A 6,000-nucleotide genomic window follows, 5' to 3' on the forward strand; every position below is an offset into this window, starting at 1 on the left:
AAATATTCTGCTATACCAAGTGTGTATTCTTTGTGTCCTGTAACGGGGGAATTCACACGCTAGAATCACGTACATACCGAGCACCACTCAGGTGCACCCCAGGTTCCCAGTAGCGGAGGCTCAGATCTCCCGGGCACCATCAGGTACTGCACCACACCCATACACCATAGCCTCACATCTTCCAGGGGGTGGGGGAAAGTGCGCTACACCTGTATCTGCTCATTTATATACTTGGCTATCAGCATGTTACTACCGCTCTTATCAATCTAGCTTATGTTCCTCCAATGTTTTTATACCATAACAAATGATTGTTTACTGGAGAAGCCAGAAACATAAGGCCGCGGCCAGGCTGGGAGCAAGTGCGCTGTCGCTCGAGCACCCTGCCGTGAGAACAGGGGCGATTTGTGTCCATCGTAGTTGCGCACGCAGGGGGGGTGGCGTGCCTGTGATGTCACGTGAGCAGTTCGCCTTCATTGGCTTAACCGCGCACGTGATCAGGGCAAGCGCAACAAATTCAAAAGAGTTTGTCTCGCGGAGTGCTCATGGGCACGTGCGTACGCTGGTCAAACACATTGTCGCAATTTATTTGATCGCGCTGAGTGCTCGCTCGCTCTCAGCCTGGACGAGCTCTAATACTGTGCATAATGAGGGTGCTCCTGGACAGGGAGTAGTAGAGCTAATTTCCCCTTCTCCAGATATCATTGGTAGTGGTAATGTACCTTAACATAGAAGAAAAAGCGCTTTCAGATGCCATCACCGGGAGAGGTCACAGTTCCGGCTTTCTATCCGTGACCCCACTGACATATTTGATATCTGCATTTTTAATTTCAATTTTATTTTTTAAAGTTACTGTAGGCGGACGCTCACAGAGGTATGCAAGGGAGACTGATTATAGTGAAATTAAATAATCCTTTTATTGCATCTTTTCCTTAACATCAGGAAACCATCCAAACTAGGGGGTAAACAAAGCTTCTATTCACTTGGGAGTATTTCTAGTGAAATACCATGCAGTTCACAACTCCCTTAGATAAGCATGTCTCCCAGCCCCAAACATATAGCATGAAATGAACAAATATAAAAAGTATCTTCTTACTATATATTTCTGAAAGTGTCCTATGTGTCCGTGTCTGTATGTGTCTCCCTGTGTCCCTCCCCGTGTCCCTAGCTGCAATCTCATTGGACCTTGGGCCAGGCCAATGAGATTGCTCCCTTGGCCCGCCCGCCCCCGCACACCTCTCATTGGCCTGAGGCGGAGTGAAGGAGACACACACACACACACACTAGGGGGGGGGTGTTACATACATTAGCGGGGCTCACAGTGTTAGCAGCACATCTCCCGCTCTCTTACCTGCCGGTCCCGGAGGCTCCGCCTCTTCCTCCGCCTCTCACTGTTTCCCGCGCTTTCACTTCCCCCCCCGGTGCCGCTACAGTCAGTGGGGGAGCGGAGCGAGCGCCCGGGACATAGCGGGGGAGCGGCCACAACACGCTGCCTCCCGCCTCAGAGCCACGTGGGAGCTGCCGGACGGGTGAGGGAGCGGCCGGACGGGTGAGTGAGCGGCCTTCACCTCCCCTCACCCCCCTTCACTTCCCCTCACTCCACTTCCCCACCCTTCCACATCCCCTCCACCCCCCCTTCACCTCCCCTCCACCCCCCCTTCACCTCCCCTCCGCCCCCCCTTCACCTCCCCTCTGCCCCCCTTCACCTCCCCTCACCATCCCCCACCACCCCCCCTCACCATCCCCCACCACCCCCCCTCACCACCCATCCTCCTCACCTCCCCTCCGACCTCCCCTCCGCCCCTCCTTCACCTCCCCTCACCACCCCCCACCTCACCACCCCTCCGACCTCACCTCCCCTCCTTCAACGCCTTTCATCCGCCCGCCCGCCTCTGCCTTTCGCCCACCCGCACTTCTGCCTTTCACCCGCCCACCGCTCACACCCCTGTGCCACACAGCCGCCGCACGCACTCAACAGACACCCGCCACACTCGACACACACCCGCCGCCTCTCACCCACCCCACACACTCGACACACACCTGCCGCATCCTGCCCCTACGCAACAATATCACTGACCAGCTGTCACCCGCACTCGCCACACACCCGCTACCTCACACCCTAGCAGGACCCCGACCCACAGCCAGAACTCACTACCCAAGCGCCACCCGTACTGAACACCCAGCTGCCGCCTCATACACGCTCACACCCTAGCAGGACACACGCCTCACATTTTCACATCACTTATGTCACCAAAATATACATTGTACTGTGGTGTGTTTACAATAAACCATTTTTATACAACATCGTATTACATTTTCCTCCATCTTTCTTTTCAACATTATTATCCAACCTTTACAACAAATAGTCACCTATTGTTCCACGATTTATAAATAATACTACCTATTACGGATTTACATCCCGGGCAACGCCGGGTATATCAGCTACTTGTAAATAAAAGTCTTATCTGTTCCTTGTGGTTTGGAGAGAAAATCTTCTTTGTCCCTGGTTGCTACCTTTTCTTCAGGGTTTGTCCGCATTCAGGTTTAGAAGTTTCCCCTGTGTCTTGAAAGCAGCTCTGCTGTTTCTTCTGGCAGGGCTCAAGACAAGTGTCTCCAAGTTCAGCTCAGGTGTGAGCTAAGGAGTCTCTCTTCCTGTCTCAAAAGACAGGCTTTTTCTAAGCCATCTAATCAGGCAGGTGTTGTTTAATTGACTACCAGCAGTTAACCACCACACTGCTGGATTAGAGGCACATTACCTGAACAGGGATAACTCCCCTGTTACAGTTACAAATATATCGGGAACTGGAGGTCACGATCAGGTCCTGGCCAGCTCTCATCCAGTCCAGATGCGTTTATCTTTGGAAGGGGCTGCAGCAATCTCATGTTAGAGATTGTCCCCTCCCTCCTTGTCACAGGAAACCAGGTTTATCAACACCTTTTCCCGCCGGGATCATCTGATTGAACAAGACATAGCAGTAAAATAAATTGTAATTTATTCCAGCATTTGACATACACAAAGTAACACAATTTACACATTTAACACACTTACTGGGAATGGGGCTAACGAATAAAATCTTCCTTTAAACAAAATTGTCACAAACGACCTCTGTAGGAGCCCTTTCCAATGATCGGGAGGTACTCACGAAAGTCCTGGACCGCAATTCGGCATGCAATCCCAGCCATGACCGTTACGTCCTCATAAAGAGGGACGTAGAAAATGTTCTCAGTCAAAATCTTTGAAGCCGGCTTGTGTCTATTCAGTACATAGCATCTTTGAATTTGCTGCTGATGGTTTGGCGCTTGGAATCTGAGGTCCTGATTGGCTGCAAGGTTTCTTATGGGTTTCAGAGTTCCATTCCCAAACCTCTACAGCCTATCAGAGCGTGGGAATTCTACTGCCAGCCAATCACCCGATTTGCCGGTATTGTAATGCCGAGTGGCACCTTTTCTCAGTCTGCCAAGGGGCATGCAACCTGGCACCTCTGCCTCTTAGCATATTGAGTCCACCTGCTGTCCAGGCTCCGCAGAGTCTGGGACAGGACAAATAGTTGCCAGATAGCCCTTTGTTAGCCCAGGACGGAGGTACAGGCAGTCCTCGTTTTACAACGCTTTGTTTTATAACAAATGGCTTATCCAACGCTATGCAATGCATACCTATGTTCATTTTTACAACGCCAAAACGGCTTATCCAACGCTCTTACAACGCTTTGCAAAGTTGTTTGTGTGTGTGTGTGTGTGTGTGTGTGTGTGTGTGTGTGTGTGTGTGTGTGTGTGTGTGTGTGTGTGTGTGTGTGTGTATATATATATATTATATATATATGATACGAACCAATCCAAAGACCAGTAAAGAGACAGCACACCGCACGGGGTTAATCCAAAAATCTATATTCACAACATGAAATACACGTAAGCCAACGTTTCCGAAACGTTGGCTCACGTGTATTTCATGTTGTGAATATAGATTTTTGGATTAACCCCGTGCGGTGTGCTGTCTCTTTACTGGTCTTTGGATTGGTTCGTATCATACTTATTTTCTATGGGACTAGCATCTGCTATTATAACCTTTTCTACTGCAGTGTGCTGACTGACCTTCATGTGTGTATATATATATATATATATAATGTATATATATATATGTATATATATATATGGAGAGAGAGAGAGAGAGCTCAGTGCACATCCAGTGAAACTTATACACGGTACAGTGCCTAAATATATATATGTATAGATATCTATTAAATAAAATGGTCTTTTAGTTTAACATTTTGGCCAAAGTGTTGTAAGCCCTTGAGCCACTACACGGCAGACCACATCTCAAGGGTACCTAACACTAATATAAATTCTTAATAACCTGTGCATTATCAGGAAGAATGATTTATAATAAATCTGTCAAAATTAGTTGCATAGTACTGCCGTGTAGTGTCTCAAGGGCTTACAACACTTTGGCCAAAATGTTAAATTGAAAGACCATTTTATTTAATAGATATCTATACATATATATTTAGGCACTGTACCATGTATAAGTTTCACTGGATGTGCACTGAGCTCTCTCTGTGTTTCATGTTCTGTCTCTGGTTTTAAATATATATATATATATATATATATATATATATATATATTGCCATGCTCAATAGCACTCCTCTGTGACACATATGCTTATATATATGTTGTGGTTATTTTGGGGGTTCAATATGAACTTGTAGGTGTCCTGTATGATTATATATATATATAAATACAGTATATGCACTATATAATTTGTGTGTGCTGCATATCTTATTGTCTATGTAAAATATTTTGTGTATTTTAGCATTAAAAATGCCTTCAGGAACGGAACCTTTCATTTAAACAGTGTTCCTATGGGAAAACATGTTTCGCTTTACATCGTTTCGCTATCCAACGCCATTTCAAGTAACGTATTGTGTCGGATAACCGAGGACTGCCTGTACTCAAGTATAACTGCAGTACTCCTCCTGTTCTAACACCTTGGCATCCCTGAGGCTTTCAAGTCCGGACACCGAACCGACCCAGTGGGGCCAAGCCTGGTAGCCATCTGATCTCTTGGAACCACGGACTTGGAATTCCACAGTCACAGATATACATGGTTATAAGCATTCACATTTATTAAATATAAACCTATAATAAAACTCTTGCTTATGTGTCTGTGTGTTTTACTGGTATAAGTCTTCAGGTCCGGTGGCAGGAATAGATAAAAAAAATATATCCCTGGCACACTGCATAACCATGACTTTACGGTACCCACACAATAAAAAAAAAACCCTGAACTTCTATACCAGATTCAGGGTGACTGGGCATGGTCTTGTCATCCCACCTTATACTATGGACCCCGGGACTATTCTGGGGATACCTTGATCCCCCATGCCCGCTTTACTTTTCCAGCCTGTGCTGAAGCAAGGGAACCCTGGCGGTGAGTCGCATGAACGTTTCCAGGGTAGGATTTTACCAGATTACTGTGCTTCAATGTGCCCAAGAATCTTACCCGATTCCCGGGTACATCTCTGGAGCATCCCACAACTTGGGAACCCCGATAAATAGCAACAATCTGATTAAAGATTCTCTGCAAAACCCACCCTTAAATTTACAGCCTCGCCAGCTCCACTGCCCAGCACCCCTGGAAAGGCAAATCACAGAAAATATTGAATTGTCTCATAATTATTACAGTCTCAGTGATACATATACGACAGCTGGGTCCAAGAGCTGACTCTTTGGGACCTTTACACACGGCTCAGGGGTAACCAAGTGGGCGTTACCTTTATTATTGAGCTACCCCCTCACCGTCACACTCCTACTGATTTCTTTACACATAAATGGAGCTCAACTCCCTTCTGGGGAAACAATATCTTCAGGCTCCCGAGTACAGTGATGATAGAGGTAACCGATTGCCATGAACCTCATGCGATGGCACTTACATGGCATCTCTCACTAGTTCCAATAAGGACATTTTACCCCAGCCCTGTTATGTTAAATCTATATTGATGATCCATA

Source organism: Ascaphus truei, chromosome 8, assembly GCF_040206685.1.
Source record: "Ascaphus truei isolate aAscTru1 chromosome 8, aAscTru1.hap1, whole genome shotgun sequence".
Taxonomy (NCBI): Eukaryota; Metazoa; Chordata; class Amphibia; order Anura; family Ascaphidae; genus Ascaphus; species Ascaphus truei.